Genomic DNA, 24,823 nt, shown 5'->3' on the forward strand with positions numbered 1-24,823 from the left:
TCTTTTTTTTTTCTTGACTGGTTCTCTATCAGTTGAAATCACTGTCTAATTACTCAAACAGCTCAAGTGTGGTTTGGGTAAATCAACAAGTACCGCTATCATTTGACTGACAGAAGATGGAAAAATTTTGCCATTTAAAAAAGGGTGAAAAAGTCATTTTAATTACTGGACTATTTGTGTACTGGGATCTGGCATGACTACTTCTTTTCAGGTGTACAAGCAAATGCTAGAACTTGCTAGAATGTTTGACTGGATCCTGTGACATAATCATCAAGATTTTCTGTTCTGTTCCCAATTTTAGGGGATACTGCTATTCTTGTCTTTGACCAAAGTGGCCTTCCTTATTTTTATTATCTACTGAGAGCTATCTATCATCTATCTATCTATCTATCTATCTATCTATCTATCTATCTATCTATCTATCTATCATCTATCTATCATCATCTATTTATCATCTCTCTATCATCTCTTTCTCTCTCCTTCTCTCTCTGTCTCTATCATCTATCATCTCTTTATCTATATCTGCCAGAGGATTTGAACTATCTGGTCTCTGGATTTCCCTTATAAATAGTCACAAAATTCTATTTAACACATAAAGGGGCCATGGGGATGTAAGCATTAACTGATTAAATTGTGAACCCAAGTGAAATTATTTCTATATTCAATGGCCATCACAAATAGCCACATCCTAATCTATATTTTGGCCACAGATTAAAAACTCCTAGTGAGATCAGAGACCAGATATATTACTACTCTACAGTAATTTCAAGATTTCTGGCTCAGGCTTAGTGATGAGACAACGCCAAATGTGACAAACCAAACAAATACAAATTATTTCTTTGAAATCTGGGTTGGAACACCATTGTTGATTTTTTGGGAAGCTTTATCAAATATAGTTTAGATCACTTTGAACTTATAAGCAGTATACAGAAGGAACAGTCTCACGGAAAAGAAATCTAAAGCTGGAGTACTTTAATTAGCTGTTTTCACCATTGACTTAGGAATCAACATTTACTTGGTGGGATATATTTTTATAAAACGTCAGAAAGTATAAAAAACAAAAAAAATTATATGTCAATTAATGTTCTCAATTTCTGAAGCAACTGGATGCTTCCTTTTTTTAAAGTTAAAGGCTTTTTTTTTTCCTTAAGATTTTTATTCATTCATTTGAGACACAGAGATACAGAGAGAGAGAGAGAGAGAGAGCATGAGCAGGGAGAGAGGCAGAGGGAGAGGGAGAAGCAGGCTCCCCGCTGAACAGGGAGCCGGATGCGGGACTCGATGAGGGGCTCGGTCCCAGGATGCTGGGATCATGACCTGAGCTGAAGGCAGACGCTTAACCATCTGAGCCACCCAGGCGCCCCTAAAGTTAAAGTCTTTTCAAGAAAGATTAAAATAAGTATGCAATCCCAACCAGATGTTACTGTAATCCTTCTGAAAGACTAATCAGTAACAATTTTTTCATTCCAGATGGCTTGTCTTGTCGATGAGATTTTTCCAAATTCTTCTTGGATTCTAAGGAACCAAAGTAGGCTTGCATGGGGGGGCATAAACCCTGTTATTTCCTACTATTAAGTTAGACAATTTGCTTTCACTTTTTCAGATTGGGTTCCGACACATTTCCCTAACGTGTCAGGAGAGCTGGGTTCACCTCATGGCTCTTGTTTCACCTCTGAGTGAAATATTTTTGGGTCAGTTTTCCCCAAGTGTGTTCCTGGGTTCTTTTTTGGATCAAAACCAAACTTTGAGTTCCCTTTTGATATTGCCAACCACAAGCTTCTAATAATCTACCTCTTTTCAAACTCTTTTCTTTTTCTTACACCCAAGGCACCTATTGATGGGATTCATGAAACAGTATTTTTCTGTCCTCTCTTCTTCTATTATAATATATTTTTGTACCATTTTCAAAGACCTCTTTTGAAAACATAATCTTTTTTGGTGACTTTTCTTCCAATTGTAACTTGAAATTATATTAATGCATATAGGCCACTGAGCTAAAAACCAAATACAGTGTCTAGATACAGAGTTCCAAGAAAGGTGATGAATTGAAGAGGCTTGTGATCTTTTGTCTGTCTAGGTATTAGGTGGTGAAGTAGAGAATGATGAAGAAAACTAGTTGTTCAATTTGTTAGAGCAGGAAGTTAATTAAATCAAGGTATTTCATCCTCATCACAGTCCTATAATTAAGAGTACCCTATTTTTCTTCTATCATAGATAAGAAAACTGAGGTGCAAGAGGTTGCACAGCCTTCCGTGGATCCCATAGTTAAGAACAAGCAGAGCAGGGATTTAATCTCAAGTCTGTGTCATTTTGAAGACTGTACTCTATTTTTTTTTTTAAGACTCTATTTATTTGACAGTGAGAGAGAGCCTAAGTGGTGGGGAGGGGCAGAGGCAGAGGGAGAGGGAGAAGTAGGCTTCCCGCTGAGCAGGGAGCCTGGAGCGGGGCTAGGTCCCAGGACCCTGGGATCATGACCTGAGCTGAAGGCAGATGCTTAACCGACTGAGCCACCCAGGCACCCCATGAAGACTGTACTCTTAACTACCCTACTACATCAACCCAACCAGCTATTTAGAAACATTTGCAATAGATCATAAAAAGAACTTTGTAATGGTGACAACTCAAGGCTTGGCTGTTATGAATGTTGGGTTAGTGGTCCTGCCTTGCACAGTACTGTATAGTAATGCCCAGAATGCCTCCGTTGAGTCTGCTGAGAAAAGTATAACCTTCCAGTGGGGGGTTAAACTCTGGGAAACCAATTCATAGTCAAAAGACCCACAAGAGATTGATTTATAAAGTAGGAGTTCAAATTATTTCTGTAAAGAGAAATACATGTTTACAAGATGACACATGTTGATCATTTGGAATGAGTTTTCTCTTTAGCTAGGTAGATTCACTTAGGAGATCCATTATATATTAGAAAGGTTCTGTAATCAGAAAAAAACCCCACTGTTCATCACGGGTTTCCTTTAAATTACTATAGCTGAGTGATTATTATGGGCTGAATTGTAACTTCACCAAACTTACACGCTGAAGTTCTAACCCTCAGTATCTCAGAATGTGAGTGTGTTCAGAGATGGAATCTTTAAAGAGGTAATTAAGGTAAAATGAGGTCATAAGGATGGGGCCTTAATCTAATATGACTGGTGTCCTTTAAGAAGAGATTCGGACACACACATGTGATCACACAGAGGAAAAGACCAAGTGAAGACACCGTGAGAAGGTGGTCATGGGTGAGCCAAAGAAGGAGATCTCAGAAGAAAGCAAACTTGTGCACACCTTGTGGTTGGATTTCCAGAGCTGTGGGGAAATAAATTTCTGTGTAAGCCACTCAGTCTGCAGTATTTTGTGATGACAGCCCTAGTAACTTAATCTGATAATTAAATCTTTTATTGGAGAATTATTACCATTTCATTAAATAACATTGGCCATTAAAAGTCAGAGTTTACTCTCTCTGAACAGTCCTGAAGAAGTACCGAATGATTTTTAATCTGTTTCCTAGATTCTGTACTTACCTGTCTTTCATGTTTTCTTCACTAATAAATTATGTTATTTTTAAAACTACTTTGATTAGATTTGGTAAACCTTCCAGACCAGCACTGAACAATTAAAATATAATGTGAACCACTAAAGCTCACATTATTTAAGTTTCTAATAGCCACATTTAAACAACAAAAAGAAAAGGTGAGGTTAGTTTCAATAATATATGAATATATATTAGTGTATCTTATGTCTTATATATGTTAATATTACATATAATACATCCAAAATAGAATCATTTCAACATGTAGTCAGTATAAAATTATTAATGTGAAATTTTCCATTTTTTTTCCCCTCATACTAAGTCTTCAAAATTTAATGTTTATCATTTTGGACCAATCACATTTTAAATGCTCAATAGTCAATGTGGCTAGTGGGTGGGACAGCTCTAGACCTATTGTTGAATCTTTTTCTATGAGCACTGTATTTGCACATCTTTTTTTAAGATTTGTTTATTTGAGAGAGAGAGAGAGAGCGTGTGCACACGAGAGAGTGTGTGTGAGTGGGGGAAGGGGCAGAGGGAGAGAATCTTCCAGCAGACTCCTCGTAGACTGCTGAACATGCCATGGGGATCCCATGACCCATGAGATCATGACCTGAGCCAAAACCAAGAGCCTGACACTCAACCGACTGAGCCACCCAGCTGCCCCCTATTTGCATATCTTTTTCAGGCAGTATTTATGCAGATGTCTGAGGTCACCTGTTGTATGTTGGTTATTTGAAATTTCAGTTTCAGCATGTCATATGCTCTTACATGAGAGCATCAACTTTGTCTGAGTTTACTGCCACTTTATGTAACAAGTTCCTGATTGACAAAGTGTGACAGGAGGAAGTCATTACTAAAGTTCCAATCAGATAATATTTTCCTATTCAGGCTTCCTGGAAACATCAGTAGATATTTATGAGATGACCTGCTACATGCAGGGTACTAAGAGGGAAAAATGTGTGTAGGGTTGTTTATTTTCAAATTGAGTTGTCTTAAATATTGAAAATCTCTAAATGGATTAAAGGGGAAAATGCTCCCATTTGTTGGTCTTTTACTACGTACTGACACGTGATCTTATTTAACTTTTTTTTAAAAGATTTTATTTATTTGAGAGAGAGAGAGAGCATGCACATGCACAATGGGGGGGAGGGGCAGTGGGAGAGGGAGAGGGAGAGGCAGACTCCCCATTGAACGGGGAGCCCAACTCGGGGCTGGATCCCAGGACCCTGAGATCATGATCTGAGCCGAAGTCAGATGCTTAACCAAATGAGCCACCCGGGTGCCCCTTATTTATCTTTTAAAAATCTTGTGAGTTTTATACAAATGAGAAAACTGACGCTTAGTGGTTTTAAGTAAATTTCCCAAGATCGCCTTGTCCACAATTGGTGGAGTTTCTTGTTCATATTTGCTTGATTTTAAAGGATTTTTGATATGGTTAAATCTTGTTCCATGGCGTGCTTTATATCTGAGAAATTTCAAAGCAACATGAAATGTGTGAATTTTGCAGAAACCATTAAATCTACCATGGGTTTTGGGGTAGGATAAGCTCAAGTTCAAGGTTCCAGCTCTTCTACTTAACTAGGCCTTTTGTCTTTGTTTTACCTTATTTAAACTCCACAAGCCTGTTTCCTCATTTAGAAAATGGGCATCATAATAGTTCCTATCTCTTAGGGTTGTGTAAGGACTGAGTGAGCTAATTCAGGGAAAGTACACTATGTGAGGCATATCATAATGACTCACCAAACATTAGCTGCTTGTTCTTTTTTATAATCAGCAGTGGCAGGCCTGGTATATCTTAACTCTTTCAATTTACAGGAAGTTTCTTGACCACTCAGTATAGCAGAATACATTTTCTATACTTTAAATATGGTTAAGCAGAGAAGCCTGAAGTACTTTTCTATAATTAACTGCTCAAACTGTGTTAGCGTATGAGAATAGGTTTCAGAAGTAGATCTGACATTCACCAACAGCCAGGGAGAGGACAGCGCTGATGTCTTTTCTACTTGTGAACTAATGGTTTGATCCTTCGGAGGTGGTGACCTTGATTTCTTTCTGAAAGATACCTGAATTCTGGTCAAGGCTGCTTTAGGGTTGGATGTGCCACGTGACCCGTCTCAAAGAGGACAGAAGAATAAAGTTTTTCGAAGGTCACATCTCAGCCACTTAAAATGTTTATGTTTTTGTTATGGCTGAAGATTGTATCAGGGCAATTGCAGCAAAAACAACCAAAGTCAAAATGAACCGACGAACACAACAAAAATAGAGAAAGAAAGGGGAAAAAAGAGCTTCCGTCTAGGGTTCAAATGCTTCCACTCGTCAGTCTTAACCTTTTTGATAATTATATTATATGCAGCAGCAAAGAAACTAAAGGGGATAAAGGTCTTAAGAGTTATATTGATAAACTATGTGTGGTGCTCAAAAATGGCATGGAATATCTTGTTTAAGCTGTAAAAATATATCAGCATGTCATGTTATCTTCATAAATTCTTCTCACACATAGGGTGGGCGGAGTTCCCAAATCCCAAGGCATATTACCAATTGGGTTGGTTGCTACAATTCATCAATTGTTTTGTCACATATTTGCAGGCTCACAGTTGGGACTGAGGTATTATGATTCTAGAGGGTTTGATAATAGGTGAATTATTAGCTGTTGGGGACAGATTTGTTTCTGAGCCACTCTGTGGCAGTCTCTTATATAGGAAGGCAATCATTTTCATGGAGTTGGCTCCCTCAGACTTAAAGAGATTTTGAATATAGCTTGTAATTTTTTTCCTAGTAAAATTTCATTAGTGGTTAATTATGATTGGTAGAGCTTACCGGAAGTTCACCAAGTGTGTTGAGAGTTCAAACATGGCCAATTTTAAGCAGTGTCATGATGGGATGGACAGCTCTTGGTATTCTCTGTTGCCATGTTTATATACACAGTCTATCAATCTTCTATGTATTATCACATGTTGAACTTGTGATTTTAACCTTTTTAGAAAACAAAAAGGACTTTTAGAATTGACTTTTCTTTGTCTGGGCAACTTTACCTTTTGGTTTTTGAGCATTTGCCTCGTACTGTATGATTTGGGGTAAGAAATAATTCAAGGAATGTTTAAACAGCATCTAACTTTGATAGGCTGCAAGAATGCTTTTTGTGGATGTTATGTTGCAAAGCAAGACAGATGAACCCAAAGTGTGCTTAAGTCTGGTCAGTTCCGTCTACAAGTTTCTCAAAGAAGCCAGATTGTATCTAAGGCAGATTAAGCAGAGTTAATTTCTCCCCTAAAAGTGCACATTTGTAAGAAACACGAAGATAAAACAAAGGTAATATAATAAACTTCCCCATAGATTTTCCTGGAAGTTTCAAGTTTCTATTTTAGAAGGGTATCCTCATATTTAGATAGGTACTTTAGTTCACACATTTGTCATCAACTCCAAAATTAGCTTGACAATTAAAATTATTATTGCTTATACTTTTTTTCAGTAAGGGCAGAAGGCAATGCAAATAAGGGAGGATTTTAAAAAATCAATACAAAACATAGTTATATTGAAATGATTAGATAATTAAATACATGATTTAAATTATGCTGAATCAAAAGTTTGTGCCAGGACAATAATGCTGTCAGAGTTTTGCACTGTCTTTCCTCTCTGTTTTACTGGAGACTGGGTTTATCTGAAAACTGCATCTGTGATCTCCTAACTGGAGAATATTGAAAGAGAAATGCAAAAACTTTATTAGAAATGGAAAAATGGTCATCTTGCAGTAGATCTCCCAAATGGCAGCTGCATATGTAGCAAACATTCCAGAATACTGGAATAGATTTAAAATATTGCTATTCTTCTGTTCATGTTCTTGCTGTGTTGGGATAGAAACATTTTTTAATGAGGGATATTTCTGTTTCAGCAAAGAATTACGTGGCTGAATTATCTGGGATGGGATTCAGGGCCTGAAAGATATTTGATTATATGCTATAGAGGGCTCATCATTGAAATGAGGTATGAGTGTTAGACATTATATACCCATTCAGCAGTTAGGTAAGTTATTTTTGATAAGTGATTTTGAGCCTTTTTTTCAGCCTTATACCTCTCGTGCTATTTTGGAGAGCCCTTGGCCTAAGGCAGGTTCAGTCCTAGGTTTTATTTAAAAATGCTTTATAGGGGATACAAAATAAATCTAAGTCATAGACTCTATATTCTAGAAGCTTCCTAGAATATTTTGGGAAAGCAGCACTCACTCATAGGAGGAAGAAGACCAATGAGGGCCTAAGGTGCTATGGAATGCTTGCACTTGGGCAGGCAATGAACAGGGAGGAGGATAATCCCAACCTATATTGGGGGTGGGGCATGCTGAATGGGTGTTGTGGTTGAAATGTGTCTGGCATGAGGAATTACATGGCTCTTCTCCCTCACTCACTTACTCAACACATGTTTATTGTGTATCTGCCATGGTCTGGGTACCTTGGTATGGAACATAGACAATGAACGTAGTTGCTGCCTTCATGACTTTTAAGATCTGGTGGGCGGTAGGCATGAAACATGAAAACAAAAATATGTATATAACCACAAACTATGCTAGGCAATAGTAAAGAAAAGCAAGATGCTAGGAAAGAGATTGTGGATTGGGGAATGCAGGTCTGAAGGAGAGACATTTAAGCTGATTTGAAGGATATACCTATTAAAATATAAAGACACTTCTTATATAGGATATATAGTAGGATATGCTAAAATTAGATAGAATTTCTACCGAGTTGCTCTTTTATAGTCATGTGTCTGACAAATGAGGTAAATAAATTTTAGGATATGCTCATTTAATTGGCAAGTGTATCCGTCAGAGGTTCACCAGGAAACAGATGCCACCTGCAAAATAGAGAACTTGAGGAGGGTTGAATGAATTTTATAAAGCTGTGGTGATGGTGTAGGGAAGTGACAAGGGATAGAGCAGTATTTTCAGGGCCATTAATAGGAGAGCTGTCACAATCCCTAGACGCAAAGGGACAAGATGGGGGACATGGAGACCTGAGGACTGGGGAGAGGTAATGCCTTGAGATGAATAGTGACCTTGGTTGAGGGACACAGCAGCCTGAGGTGCCCCCAGTGCGAGAATGCAAGGTGTGTGTGTGGGGGGGGAATACAGCCCGAGATCTTACTCTCCTTTTCCTTCTGCTCATCTGGTAATGATCCCCTTTGGCTGGGCCCAACTAGAAGTCATAGGAAACTCATCAGTTTCACATGGATTGGCCTCCCAGTTAGAGATCATGGTCCAGAAGGCAGAACACGGACTTTGGAGAGAAACAGAAGATAACCTCACATAGCAAGTCTACACGAAGCTCTCACCATAGACAAAGCTCAGAGGTGAGGGGTGTGTGAAAGAACAATAAGCCTTGTGAAAAGATTTATGAAGATTCGCTCTGTTTTGAGTTCTTCTGTGGTGGGCATGATGTGGTCTATCAGAATCAAAAACATGGCTTCTTGAGACTATTCTAATAGCTCATTCTTCTAAGAATTTCTCCTACTGGCTCTTCAGACTTCTCTTCCAGGGGCTGTGTTTTCTCTGTAATGTCTGTCATAGTGCCTGAATCACGCTGGGAAGTAGAGCCCCCGTGATGGCTGTGCCACAGGAAGTGTGACGGGCCAGGAACAGCTCACTGCTGAACGCTTAGCTACCACAGTTACTTACCAGGCACCTTCATTCAGCACATTCCTGCACATTCCTACAATGCCACTTCTCCATGGGACCATTGCTCTGCTCTCTCTTAGGGTTGTTTTGTCTTTCTTTCTTTCTTTCTTTCTTTCTTTCTTTCTTTCTTTCTTTCTTTCTTTCTTTCTTTCTTTCTTCTTTCTTTCTTTCTTTCTTTCTTTCTTTCTTTCTTCTTTCTTTCTTTCTCTTTCTTTCTTTCTTTCTTTCTTTCTTCTTTCTTTCTCTCTCTCTCTCTTTCTTTCTTCTTTCTTTCTTTCTCTTTCTTTCTTTCTTTCTTCCTTTCTTCTTTCTTTCTTTCTTCTTTCTTTCTTTCTCTTTCTTTTTTTCTTTCTTTCTTTCTTTCTCTTTCTTTCTTTCTTTCTTTCTTTCTTTCTTTCTTTCTTTCTCTTTCTTCTTTCTTTCTTTCTTTCTTTCTTTCTTCTTTCTTTCTCTCTCTTTCTTTCTTTCTTTCTCTTTCTTTCTTTCTTCTTTCTTTCTTTCTTTCTTTCTTTCTTTCTTTCTTTCTTCCTTTCTTCTTTCTTCCTTTTTTCTTTCTTTCTCTTTCTTTCTTTCTTTCTTTCTTTCTTTCTTCTTTCTTCTTTCTTTCTTTCTTTCTTTCTTTCTTTCTTTCTTTCTTTCTTTCTTTCTTTCTTTCTTTCTTTCTTTCCTTTCTTTCTTTCTTTCTTTCTTTCTTTCTTTCTTTCTTTCTTTCTTTCTTTCTTTCTTTTTTTCCTCAGCAAGGCTGGGGATGTGGAAATGAGGAAAGGCAGAAGCTGACATGTGCTGTAATACTAGCTGACATGTGAATGCTGGGATTCCATGCCAGAGGAAGGAATGGCTGTATTTACCAACCAGCGCCAATCCCCCTTTCCACCTTAGTTTCAAATTCTGCAGGAAAGAGACAGCTCTAAAAATTTACGAGCCACAATTTGCTCTTCATTACTTGGTCACAGGGTAAGCAATGAGCACCCAAGCCTAAGGGTCACCTGTGGGTCTGGAAATTTTTGTAATTTTATAGGGAAGTTCATTGGCTGCGGGAGGAGTGATGAAGTCCTGAGAAGCCACTCATGCACCAGGGATCCGCTAAGTCGTTTTGTTATAAATAAGGATGTACCTATGCACAGAGCTCTTTCATTAGAACGTGTTCCCCAAGCGTGAGAATCTCAGTTAATTGTTACAGTGGCCCCATGGATTGGGCAGGACAGGCCTCGCAAACTTCCCTCCAGAGGAGACTTTGAGCCTCAGAGGCCAACACGACCTGCCAGGGTCCTGAGGCTGGGAAATGGCAGAGGTGCTGGAAACGAGCTCCAACTTAAAAAAATGAAAAAATCACAACAGTTTCCAATGGAAGATTTCAAAGCAGAGAACGTCTAGGCCTTTTACTGTTCTCAGAAAATTCGAGAGTGTTGCGAGAATCAGGAACTTTTCCTGGGTTTGTTTATAAATTTGTCCAATGAAAAGAGAACTGTGGTTGGCAGTAAAATTATACTCTGTTGGAACTGCTGTTCAAATATCTCTTTCCTTGTTTTTTTTTTTTTTTTGCCTCTTCAGAATACTAGTAGCAGGACGGGAAGCCTGTTTCTCTCTTTGCTGTCATAAGTGCTTACTCTTAGTAAAACGAGGACTCTTCGAAGCTTTGTGAGCAGTGGAGTTACATAAGCTGACTTCCGGGTTTACAAAGGTTCCTCTGGCCACTGTGCCGAGAGCAGACCCTGGGTAAGGGGGAAGCAGGAGGGTCCAACGAAAAGGCCGTTGCCGTCTGATATGTGAGAGGGGATAAAGGGGTTTTGGACAAAAGTAGCAGAAGAGGTGGTAACAAGTATTGTGACCTGGATGTATTTTGAAAGCAGAGCCGGCACGACTTCCTGACAATTCTGATGTGGTTTGTGAAAGAAAGAGAGGAGCCAAGGATTAATAGGTGTTTGGCCTGCACAACTGAAGGAAGGAGGTACCGTCAATGAAGATGGGGAAGAATGAGGTGAAGCCAATTTGGAGAAAGATCAAGAGGTCAGTTTTGGAAATGTTGAACTTGGAGTGTCTGATACACATTTGTATTTCCTTCGTTCCTTCCTTTGTTCCTTTCTTCCTTCCTCTCTGTCTCTCTCTCTTTCACCCTGCCTTTTTCCTGTGTAACAAATTACCGGAAGTGGAGTGGATTCAAATTAACACCCACTTACTGTTTTTTAGGGCAGAAGGCAAGCGGTGTATGGCTGGATTCTCTGTTCAGGATTTCACAAGACTGTAATCAAGGGGTTGGTAAGGCTGAGTTCTTGTCTGAAAGCCCTGGGGAGCAATCCACTTCTAGTCTCATTTAAGTTGTTGGCAGAATTCAGTATCTTGTGGTGGTTGGACTGAGATCCCTGTTCCCTTGCTCGCTGTCAGGTGGGAGCCGCTTTCAGCAACGAGAGGCCACTGTCAAGTCTTTGCTCCACGGCCTTCACCTTCAGAAATGGAAAATTTCCCTCATGTTGAATTCCTTTCATACTTCAACTTTCTGACTTCTTTTTCTGAGATCAGCTGGAGAAAGCTATCATGTGATTAGGTCAGGCCCACCTGGATATCTCTCACCCCCCTATCTTAAAAAATTTTTTTTTACAGTTTACCTGAATTTTGTTCTAAGTATCAAGAAACCCGAAGAGCTATGTATAACAAATTATTACTAGAAAACACAAGTAACTGTTCAAAAAAGAACAGACAATTCGATTAAAGTATAAGTAGTAGCAAATGCTTAACCATCCTATATTATTTCTGCCCTTTTCTGGAAATATTATTTTATTAAAGTATAACTGACATATAACATCATATTAGTTTAAGATATACAGCATAATTATTTGATATTGGTGTACACTGAGAAATGATTAAGACAATAAGTCTGGTTATGATCATCACCATGAAGGGTTAGAAATTTTTTCTTTTTTTAACCTTAGGATGAGAATTTTCAAGATCTACTCTCTTAGCAACTTTCAAATATGCAATAAAATATTATTAGCTATAGTTACCAGGCTGTATATTATATCCCCATGACTTATGCTTTTTATAACTGTGACTTTGTAGCTCTTGATCCCCTTCACCCATTTTACCCACCTCCTTACTCCCCCCACCCCCCTGGCAACCACCAGTCTGTTCTCTGTTATCTATGAGTTCTTGTTTTGTTTTGTTTTTTAGATTCCACACGAAAGTGAAATCATATGGTATTTGTCTTTCCCTGTCTTACTTAACTTCACTTAGCATAATACCCTCAAGGTCTATCCATGTTGTTGCAAATGACAAGATTTCGTTCTTTTTGATGGCTGTGTAATATTCCATTGTTCATATATATACCACATCCTCTTTATCCATTCACCTATCAGTGAACACTTAGGTTGTTTCTGTATCTTGGTTATTGTAAATTATGATGCACTATGCATAGTGGTGCATCTATCTTTTCAAATTAGTGTTTTTGTTTTCTTCAGATAAATACCCGGAAGTGGGATTGCTGAATCATATGGTTGTTCTGTTTTTTTTTTTTTTTTTTTTTTTAAGATTTATTTATTTATGAGAGAGAGAGAGAGCATGAGTGGGAAGGGCAGAAAGAGAGGGAGAGAGAATCTCAAGCAGACTCTGGGCTGAATGTGGAGCCTGACATGGGGCTCGATTTCATGACCTGAGCCAAAAGTCGGACGTTCAACCAACTGCACTACCCAGGCGCCACAGTATTTCTATTTTTAATTTTTTGAGGAAACTCCATACTGTTTTCCATAGTGGCTGAACCAGTTCACATTCCCACCAACAGTAAATGAGGGTTCTCTTTTCTCCACATTTTTGCCAGTACTTATTATTTCTGGGTTTTTTTTTTCTTTGATAATAGCTATTCTAACAGGTGTGAGGTGATAGCTCACTGTGGTTTTGACTTGCATTTCCCTGATGATGAGTGATGTTGAACATCTTTTCATGTGCCTGTTGCTCATCTGTATGTCTTTTTGGGAAAATGTCTATTTAAATCCTCTGACCATGTTTTATTTAATTTATTTATTTTTTTAAATTTTATTTTATTTTATTATGTTATGTTAGTCACCATACAGTACATCATTAGTTTTTGATGTAGTGTTCCACGGTTCATTGTTTTCATATAACACCCAGTGCTCCATGCAATACGTGCCCTCCTTAATACCCATCACCGGGCTGACCCAACCCCCACCTCTTTCCCCTCTAAAATTCTCAGTTTGTTTCTCAGAGTCCATAGTCTCTCATGGTTCATCTTACCCTCCAGTTTTATGCAAAAGACTAAAAGGTCAAATGCACAAGTGGATGAGTCAGCTTTAGATAGGAGCACAGAGTATCCTTCTATACTAGCTGGTGGGAAGCAGAATATTTGGTTACACACTGGACCATAAACTATAGATGTGTAGGTTGTGCTCTGCTCAATGTTGTCTACCTGACAGAGTTGGGGAGCTGAAATGTAGCCACACTGTGTACCTTGATGTGGGACCAAATCTACCCAGCAGAAGGAGCATAAAAGTATCATTTGGGATACATATACTCATAGATGGTGTTATAAGCTGAATCATGTGTCCCCCTCCAATCCCAAATTCATATGTTGAAAGCCTAGTCCCAGTTCCTCAGAATGAGACTGTATTTGGAGATAGGGTCTTTAAAGAGGTAAGTAAGGTAAAAATGAGGTCATAAAGGTGAGGCGTTAATCCAATATGACTGGTGTCCTTATAAGAAGAGGAGAAAAGCAACACCAAAGGTGTGTAGGCAAAAAGAAAAGAACATGTGAAGACACAGGGAGAAGGCAACCATCTGCAAGTCAAGGAGAAAGGCCTTGGACAAAATCAAAACTGTACGTACCTGATCATGAACTTCTAGCCTGAAGAAATGCAAGACAATACATGTTTCTTGTTTAAACCATTTAGTCATGGCAGTCCCAGCAAACTAATTTAGGTGGGTAAAGGTGGTGGCGGGAGTCTGTGGAAGTTCTCTTAGGATTGCTTCAGTTTTTCTCAGTCAGGTGTAATCTTTAAAATGTAGGCATAAAGATGTGGTCATTACAATGACTACTATTTAAATTATTTTCTTCTTTTCATGGGTTTGTTTTGTTGTTTATTTGCTAGAATCTTACCACAGATACTTAGTTCATCAGTTTTGAGGCTTTCAACATTTTCTGCAGCTGCTAGTTCCATAAGATAAGAAAAAGAAATTGGAGGCATAAGGAAGAATAAAACTGTCATTATTTGTGGATCATTATTTATATAATTACCAAAGAATATAAACAAATTTTTATTAAAGATAAGAAAAAATACACAAACTAATCTGACTGTTTAAGGAAAAAAAGCATAGGAATGATGAACATGGGATTTAGCGGGGAGGGAGGAGGTGGTAGAAGGGACTATGTGGCTGGATGTGAATTGTTACCATGGCACTAGCTTATGTTTCGAGTGGTGATTTCATGAATGTTTACTACATTATTAAAAATGCCAACTAAGTAATCAATCAACTAAATAAAGGTGGGCTAAGCCTGGACCAATGATGAATGTGTACTATGAATTAAAAATTATAATTAATCAAATTTTATGTTCCTTTGGCACAAAAAAATAAAATGTACCCATAATCACCGTGTATTTGGCAATGTGTTTGCAATTTATGAAATTGCTAGTATATGCAATTTTCACACCCATTCCTTGTCTCGATAATCAAATATCTCATTTGATTTTCAAGATGATTCTGTGAGGTAGAACTTTATCCTCATTTTCCAGTAAGGACAGGGATCTAGGAATGTTAAATAAATGTCACATTGCTCATGGGTGGTATTACTAGAACTTGAAGTGTCCTCTGAAACTTCATGCCAAATATCATGTTTAGCAATGTTTTCCAAATTGTTGAGTTGAAAGTCTAAGTCTAAAATCATTCACTGTATTTGGGTGTTGTTTGATTTGCCTTGCTATCATCTTATACATTGCCTTTATCTTTCAGACAAATTCAGTGAATTCTTTTAACATTCATGTGTGTAAGAGGTGTCCATATGTTTGAAAATTAAAATAAACAGATTGATGTAATTGAAATTTAGCTCTTTGGATAGTGGAAGTGTACAGTTTTAAATTCTGATTCAATCCTTAGCCAATATTAATTCCATTGTCTTATTATTCTACGAAAATCAAGGAATGCAAGTAGCCTCAAAAATGCAGACACTCGGGCACCTGGGTGGCTCAGTTGGTTAAGCGACTGCCTTCGGCTCAGGTCATGATCCCAGAGTCCCGGGATCGAGTCCCACATCGGGCTCCCTGCTCAGCGGGGAGTCTGCTTCTCCCTCTAACCCTTCCCCCTCTTGCGCTCTCTCTCCCTAATAAATAAATTAAAAAAAAAAAATCTTAAAAAAAAAGAATACATTTGTTAAAAAAAAAAAATGCAGACACTCCTCCCCTCCCCATAAGCTTGATAAAAGACCGACTAGGAACCAGTTAACATGCATGGTGATGTAAATGAGACTCGAAGTTTCTTTCACAGCGATTGAGGGTAGAGGGACCTTAGGATGACCATTTCATTAAGAAAGGCCTTCTCACCAATACCTTTCATTTGCCCTATTTATTCTTTTATAATGTCAGGTTAAGGCAGATGTTATTATTAAATTCCATTTAATATAGTGTATTTCACTTTTCTAGCTTCAAAATACTCACCCAGAAGAGACAGAAAGAAGTTAGAAACAGGTATTCTTTACTATTTTTTGACTGGGGCATTATTTTACTAATTTGTTCTTGCATTCAGAAAGACACTAACTTTTCAGTTTTAATTTTAAAATCTAAAATTTTAATTTTAATTCAGTTTTTAATTTTTGATTTAATTTTTTAGTTTTACAAGAAATGTTGTGCACTTCAAACCTATTTCTTCTGCAGTTGATTTTATTTGGAAGCTGTGGAGATTCATATACCTTTTTTGCAGCAATGTCTCTGCTCAGAGTGTGACTCACTCCCCTGGAAGGCAGTGTTGTGTTCTGTTAACAGTATGTTGGTTCTAACTTGGGAAATAACGTCAAACAGCATCAAAAGTTCAACATGAAGATATAGCAGATGAAGCATGAATTCTTTCAAATTATATACTCTCCTGATCCTTTCACCAAAGTTTAACCTATTGAAATTTTGGAACCTATTCTAACTCTTTCATGACACTAGGGCATCATACTTTGATAAGCAGCTTTCCTGCACTGAATTACAAGCAAGTGAGAATACCTTTCAAGCTACTTAATATTCAGGTACAGGATGAGACAGTGAACATGTCTGAGACAATGAGTATTTCTGAAAATATCTTCAACAACTTATTTCATAATCAGAAAAAGCATGTGTTTTATGGATATGGTCACGTTAAGACACTACAGAATCCTTCCTATATCTTTGAGATATTAAAACTTTTCTTCTAAAAGCATTTCAGTTTTCTAAATGGGTATATTTTACTAATAAGGATACTAACATCTGCTTATATTACTTTAAGCAAAAATAATTGTGCATATTAGCACATGAAAAAAGATGAGAATGATTATAATTAACTTCTTAAACTTCAAATCATGAGACTCTCAACATTGCCAGGGATATACAATCTAGTATTCATTACATACAGTTGATCCTTGAACAACACAGGGGTTAAGGGTGCTAACCGCCCACGCAGTTGAAAAATCTGCATTTAACTTTTAACTCCCCCCAAATTTAACCATTAACAGCCTACTGTTGGCCAGAAGCCTTATCAATGGCATAAACAGTTGATTAACACACATTTTTATGTTGTATGAATTATATACTGTATTTTTACAATAAAGTAAGGTAGAGAAAAGAAAATGTTATTAAGAAAATTAAAGGAAGGAGCACCTGGGTGGCTCAGTCATTAAACGTCTGCCTTCGGCTGGGGTCATGATCCCAGGGTCCTGGGATGGAGCTCCGCATTGGGCTCCTTGCTTGGCGGGAAGCCTGTTTTTCCCTCTCCCGCTCTCCCTGCTTGTGTTCCTGCTCTCACTATCTCTCTCTCTGTCAAATAAATAAATAAAATCTTTAAAAAAAAAAGAAAATTAAAGGAAGAGAAAATACATTTACTGTACTGTATTTATTAAAAACAAAATCTGTATATAATTGGACCTGTGCAGTTCAAACCCTTGTTGTTCGAGAGTCAACTGTACTTAAATTGGAAAACTTTTACTTGAAAAAAATATATTGTTAAGAAAATACAATTCCCGGGCACCTGGGTGGCTCAGTTGGTTAAGCGACTGCCTTCGGCTCAGGTCATGATCCTGGAGTCCCGGGATCGAGTCCCGCATCGGGCTCCCTGCTCGGCAGGGAGTCTGCTTCTCCCTCTGGCTCTCCCCCCTCTCATGTGCTCTCTCTCATTCTCTCTCTCTCAAATAAATAAATAAAATCTTTAAAAAAAAAACAAAGAAAATACAATTCCCAAAACAAAACAAAACAAAAAAACACAAAAAAACAAAAAAGGAACAAAAAAAGAAAATACAATTCCATCATGGACCGGCTTTTTTCTTCCTACTTGTGATATTCCAGCTCCCTGCCCCGCATTCAACTTCCCCTCCTTACCTATCCAAAACTCATAAGTCCTTTAAGATTTATCTCAAATTGCTACCCAGTGAAGCTTGACTTGTGAACTCCAGCCTTGGTCAAACTCTGCTTCCTGAGCAGTCATACACTTAGTCGCTGTATCATTGATTTAGACACAATTATTGTAGAACTGATTACATGCAGCTTCATGCAGTATTACATACCATTTAAAAATTTTCAGTGCAATAATTGTTCTCTCTCCAGTAAGTTTCTAAGATGTGGAAGACAGGTGGCTCATACCTTCTGTTCTGGGTGCAATACTTTTTTTTGTTGAACAAAACATTTTATTCATTTATTCAACTGCCACTTATCCAGTGCTCACTATGAGCCAGGGACTTTGCTAAGTACTGACATACAAGGATTTGCTATTTATTAATTCAACACATTTTAAAGTGTCTAACATCTGCCAGGTTCTTGAGATACAGGTATAAAGTACATTAAATTTCTAATTTTGTGTACCTTCCATCATAGTAGGGGGGGACAGAAAATAAGGAAATAAATAACCTATATGTATTATCAAGTAGTGATAAGGGCAATGAAGAAAATGAAACAAGGTAATGCGATAGGGAGTGATAGAATGTGAGTGTGGGGATAGTTGAGTGAAGATGGTGAAGAAGATTCTCTCTGAGAGATGGCATTGGAGCAGGGACCTGAGTGAAGTGAGGGGGTGAGCTAAGCAAATGTCTGACAGGAGACAGTTCTTGGCCAAGGGAAGAACAAGTTCAAGTGCCCAGGATGGAGGTGCTCTTGGCGTGTCCTGGGGCCGTGAGAAGGTAAACTGGCTGGAAGGCCCTAAGTGACGGGGAGGGCTCCCTGGAGGTGAAGACAGAGAGGAGGCAGGGCCAGCTCAGAAAGGGCTCTAAAGGATTTGATTCTATATGTGGTGGAAAGATGTTGGAGGTTTTAAGTAGGACACTGATATTGTCTGATTTATGATGAATAAGACAAATGAAAAAGATCTTGGAACTGCTCTAAAACTTAAAATCTATTATTCAAAGTTCTACTATACAAACATTCATAGGCATTCTTATTAAACTATGGAATTAAAAAATAAATTTACTAACAATTACAATATTCCCTCTATGTGTATGGTCTATGCAGAGTGTGTGTGTGTATATATATATTAGCATAATATATATTATTACATGTAATAATATTACATGTAATAATAATACATATTATTACATGTAATAATATATATACACACATATATATTACATATATATACACACACATATATGGGTAATTGTGAGAAGAGACAAATAGCAAATTTAAGTGGAAAATTATAACCTCAAAAGTTATAAAGATGAAGAATGTAGCATTTATAAACTCAAATCCGAGAAATGTAGTTTATTCATTTGAGAAACAAAAGCTGTGGCTGGTATTTTTTTACTTCCATATTTTTGTATCTCAAAATACCAAGGTATGACTTAATATTTTGTGCAAGAATATAAATTACTGTTATTTGTTAATTTTTATTTTATTTATTTATTTGAGAGAGAGAGAGTAAGCGAGAGGAAGAGAGCATGAGGGGGGTAGAAGCAGAGGCAGAGGGAGAAGCAGAACCCCCCCCCCCCCCCCCCGCTGGGAGCCTGACATGGGGCTGGAGCCCGACATGGGGCTCAATCCCAAGAGTCTGGAATCATGACTTGAGCCGAAGGCAGACGCTTAACCACCTGAGCCACCCAGGTGCCCCTAAATTACTGTTATTTGACTTGTAAGTCCCAAAGAATATTTGGGACACATATTTACAGCACATGTTTGCTTCAAATAAGGCATAGTGATTGGTTGTAAAGTGGATCCAAAGAAATAGAAACATAATTATATGATCTTAAGGGATTAAATAGTCAAAGATCCTTTTTTTTTTTTTTTGTCCATAGATGAGATTTTAGCACTGTAACTAAGGGATCTGGTTTGTAATATTAATTTTGATGCTAATGTGATAGGTGACTTTGAGCGAGACTACAACGGTGGTAACAGCTAATGTTAATTGAGTGCTCATTCTGTGCCAGGCACTCTGTGAACCATGAACCATGTGCTTTATGCTGGTGTTTTCTTGCCAGAGTTCAGAACCAAAGGAGAGATACAACAAAACTTCATTAGTCTAATGAAGTTATTATCAGACAGTGTGGCAACAACAGGTTTCCAAATACTGAACCCTGGGATAAGATAGATTTCTGTGTGCAGTCTTGGGCCATGCTGGTGGACTGTGACTTTCCACCGAAGGGCATCCTGAGATGTATAGAACAGAGCAAAAATTAAGTCTTCTGTGGGTAGTTAATCGTAGGAAAAAGGAGAACAAGGATCTGGGCTACACCATTCTACCCCTTCCTCCAAAATCATAGTCAGATGTATTTAAGGAAATTCCCTCTTCATTGAAGTTATGTGAATGGAGAACTTTTTTTCCTGGTAATGAATCTCATTTAATTCTCACAGAAACCCTATAAAATAAGTATTATTATCACAGAAACAAAGGCACAGAGAAGAGAAATGAGGCTCATTGGCAATGTCCCACCATGAGGCCACTGTGGAGACATCCTTGAACCCAGGCAGTCTGGCCCCAGACTTCACATTCTCACCCACATGCCCTCCTGCTTCTCTAATCTTTTTGAGCTGAACTTTCTTATCTGAAAAATGACGGGGTTAGGCTAGAAAAATCTCTAAAAATTCCTTTCGACTTTAAAATGCTTTAATATGTCTTTTGGTTTATTGTAGAAATATCTGGGTGTGTGAAATATTTGAAAACTCCTCAGGCAAGGGATAATATGGAACAATATTACGTACACCTTAAAATGTTATTTTGATGAAAAGCCGCAGTAGGTAATTGTAACCCAATTCTCTTTTCAATGTGGAAAACTTAACAGTTTAAAAAGGAACAGGCAGATGGAATTTTGCTAACACGTCCAAGAAGGAACTATGATTTCACATGCATATTATATGCAAGTTTATGAATGCAGTCATAGCGTCTGGAACCTAAGTAGGAAACTATGATGAAAATCAGTGAAGTAAAATATCAAAATAAAACATTGCATGACAACTCCTAATGGGTAGCAATGCTGGCGCCTTTAATAAAACCACTTGGGAGTATTAACGTGAGACATAAGTGGCTGAAGGGTTCTGAATTTCCCTGGTGATATTCATGTATCAAAATGAATGTTAGTTGGCTATAAGTCAAGCAGTGACATGCTTAGCATGCCACGCTGTTGAGATGCCCAAGTTGTGATCACGGACAGTAAATTGCGACATTTTACTTTGTGTCAAAATTAAGTAGACAGCTTTGCTCCTAATTTCCTAAGAACTTGTTTGGAGCAAAGATTTAGGATTATAATCTGAACTAAGGATGGGAGGTGCGATTTAGGTAACGAAATCCCCTTTGTCTATCTGAGAGGATAGAGACATTATCAGCATGTTTCCAGTGAAACTGTTTTCAGTGTCTTCTGGGCAGCCGACGGGTTACTCACATTGAATACGTTCTGGGCATTTTGGAACAATATTTTTAACTGAAGATTTTTAAAAATCCCTCTCAAATAATATGCTTTTTAAAAATGGCTTCAAACCAATATAAGTTCTTTTTTTTATTTTAAAGAGTTTATTTATTTAGAAAGAGAGAGCACATGCATGGGCAGGAGGAGGGGCAGAGGAAGAGGGAGAGAGAGAATCTCAAGCAGACTCCCTGCTGAGTGGGGACCCTGCCGCTGGCTCGACCCCAGGACCCTGAGATCGTGACCTGAGCCAAAATCAATGGTCAGACGCTTAATCTACTGAGCCACCTAAGTGCCCCAAACCAATGTAAGTTCTAATCATACAATTAATATTCAAATAACTTCAGTTTTTCTGTCAAATTAATTTGGTAGTTGGCAAGTGTCAAGTACCTTTATTTAATGCAATATATTTAAATTCTAGCTGATGCGCTTTCTTCTACTTCTCCACCAAAAAAAAAAAATTTTTTTTAAATGGCATGGTCTTTACTAATTAAATAATATATCTTTGATAAGTGTGACTTTTGAAAAAAGATCATTTTCTTTTTTCAGGGGTTGCTTGGGTATCCTGTATAACTATAGTTTTAATTCTCCACTTGTATCTATCATTCTTTTTAGTAGCATTGTTTTCCAGACAGTATCTGATGGGTTCTTTCTGGACAATTGTTTTTCTGTTTGGTTAAAAAGAGATTTTCCTTACCTGTTGGAACTTCATGTATGTTTCCTCTTTCCAAAGTGTATGTTTTGAAATTATTTCTTTAAAGATTATGGCACGAATGGGATGTTATGATTCTTGATTTTCAAAAAGAGTCTAAGCATAAGAACGATTTCTAATGACGCAATTTATACATATGACAAATTGCTTCCAATAATGTGTTTATTTTATTGACTAACAACTCAGAATAGGGGACAAGAATTAGTAAGGAGCAGAGCTGGATCGTTCAAAAAGTGAAAGACAAATGTCAAGTACTCTGGAGCAGGTGGTTTAATGAAATAAAGAGTAAAGCCCCAGATTTTTTTTCTTTATTGCAAAATTATAAAGTGTAATGAAGTTTCTAAACATATAGCATAAACTAAAGCTATATTATTTGACTTCTAATAAATTATGTTGCTGACTTGTTACAAATGAATAAGAAGTAGTAAAAATGAAAGTATAAGTAAGTCGACATGTATTTAAAAAACTCTAATAATATCCAGGGTGTAATGATTATGGAGATTCCAGGAAAGGGGATGTCTGTCTGAATAGTGAGATTTCATTTGCTGCTTATTTTGAGAACAGTCACTTGGACCTCTTGTGAAATAGTCTCTTGTGATTTCTCTACCTATTAATAGCTTGCTTTGGGCCTGATGGCTTCTAATCAGTGAATAATGATTACTGACCGGGCCACGGTTATCAACAGCAACAACAGCAGCATTTATGGGCTTTTAGTCCTCATAACAACCCAGTGAAGTAAGGCTTATAATTACCTTCATTTTTACCCATACGCAAACCAACACTCAGAGAATTTAGGTATTGCCAGAGACCATCAAACAATGCAAATATAACTGATATGTATTGTGCTCCTGCTATGTTCTAGGTGCTGTGCTGGTCTCAACAGAATGGAAGACAGCCTGTGTTCTCAATTCCTGTTCTGGGGGAAACAGATGAATTTCCAGGCAACGACAATATAGACAGCTAAGAGCTAGTATAGGAAATACTGCACCGGAGCGCTAGGAGATTCACACATTCACATTCACAGGGTGTGAGGGAAGACTTCTGCAGGCAGAAAGTACACTCTTTCTTGTGTGTGCCTTGCTGGTGAACACAGATCGTGTTCATTATTCTTTTAGCTTTCCAAGGCTTTAGTTCTCGGCAAGCATATTCCAGCTCACCACAATACCACACGGGCAATGACTCCTCCTTTGCATATGTAATACCAGAATAGACCTTACATTTATTTTCAGGGCTGCGTTTAGGAGACTACTTATGTATTTTGCCAAAGAAAATACATACTTGAAAAAAACACTGAATAATTCTCGAGACACATGGAATCCACAGCCAATTGTTTCTAAGATCTGGTTACTATTTATAAACTCTCAATTTTAATATAAGATGTTCTAGCTGCTGAAAAGTTTTTTTTTTTTTTCATCTTAGAAGTTCAGCATTGCGTGTACTTTCTAGGTGGAATGATGGTATGAATTTGTAGCATCGGAGAGTCATCTGTAGATCTGACTAGGTTTAAGAATGAACAGGACATACTTGGTCAGTCATGGAAGCTTTGAGCAGTGGGAGCAGTGGGAGCGCCAGGAAATTGCCTGCCAAACGTATCTTTTTTAGGAACCACCGCTCCCCTCTAAATTCACATGTTGCCATAGATGTCACCAGGTTTATAAATGTCACCATTGATTGGTTCAGGGTGGGAAGAAGATCCAAGCTGGGCTAAGCATATTATCCCACTATTCTGACCTCATTAATTAGGCTTTGCTGGTCAGAGCCCATTGTTTCCATCCCAAGTGTGTTGACTACAACTCAATTCTGGCAATAACTACCTGGAATTAGCACCAGACTCCACAGCTGAAGAGCTCAGTCCTCCACAAAACTGCCCTGATCTTAGAAACCAGATTCAAGTGGGGTCCCCAGGTCAGCCACACATCTGACTGACCTGCTTTAAATTTGGGGATTTCTATGGCTCCTTCAGTTTCCATAATTTAATAGAACTCTCAGAACTCAACGAAGTGTTACATTCACGATTACAAGTTTCTTATACAGGACACGACTCAGAAATAGCCAAATGAAAAAACTGCATAGGCCAAGGTCTGGGAGTGTCTCAGACACATAACTTCCATGCTTTCCCGATGGAGTCAGGGCACCTCACTCCCCTGGCACATCTCTGTCCTCACCAACCAGAAAGAGCCTTGGTGTTGAATTTTTATTGGGGTTTCATTAAGAGGTATGATTGATGAAATCTTTGGCCATGTGATTGACTCAGTCTCTAGTACCCATCCCTCTCCTTGGAAGTTCCAACTGTCTAGTCACATGGCAGGTCTTTCTGGTGACCAGCCTTCATTGTCCTGAAGCTATCTTCAATGCCCACCAGGGATCTCTTCATTAACATAACAAAGACACTTATTCAGGAAATTCTTTTTTTTTAAATTTTTATTTATTTATTTATTTTTACTTTTTTTAAAATTTTATTCTTATGTTAATCCCCATACATTACATCATTAGTTTTAGATGAAGTGTTCCATGATTCATTGTTTGTGCACAACACCCAGTGCTCCATGCAGAATGTGCCCTCCTCAATACCCACCACCAGGCTAACCCATCCTCCCACCCCCCTCCCCTCTAGAACCCTCAGTTTGTTTTTCAGAGTCTATTGTCTCTCATGGTTCGTCTACCCCTCCAATTTCCCCCACTTCATTCTTCCCCTCCCGCTACCTTCTTCTTCTTTTTTTTTTTTTTCTTAACATATATTGCATTATTTGTTTCAGAGGTACAGATCTGAGATTCAACAGTCTTGCACAATTCACAGCGCTTACCAGAGCACACACCCTCCCCAGTGTCCATCACCCAGTCACCCCATCCCTCCCACCCCACCCCCCACTCCAG

The 24,823-nt window shown here is 38.1% G+C and overlaps 1 long non-coding RNA gene across 2 annotated transcripts; it reads left to right on the top strand.

Annotated features, from left to right (window-relative positions):
• Nucleotides 1-10,710: 10,710 nt before the first annotated feature.
• LOC123847471 (uncharacterized) lies at nucleotides 10,711-12,710 on the top strand. Of its 2 annotated transcripts, none has more exons than XR_008506500.2 (3): nucleotides 10,711-10,954; nucleotides 11,039-11,195; nucleotides 11,376-12,710. It is a non-coding gene; the product is annotated as an uncharacterized LOC123847471 (long non-coding RNA). The 2 variants fall into 2 exon arrangements; XR_006791553.3 differs by having other exon boundaries at nucleotides 10,711-10,904.
• The last annotated feature ends 12,113 nt before the right edge of the window (nucleotides 12,711-24,823 follow it).

Source organism: Mirounga angustirostris, unplaced genomic scaffold (genome assembly GCF_029215605.1).
Source record: "Mirounga angustirostris isolate CCGP_5_RB_7025 unplaced genomic scaffold, mMirAng1.0.hap1 SCAF_2, whole genome shotgun sequence".
In the NCBI taxonomy this organism is placed as follows: domain Eukaryota; kingdom Metazoa; phylum Chordata; class Mammalia; order Carnivora; family Phocidae; genus Mirounga; species Mirounga angustirostris.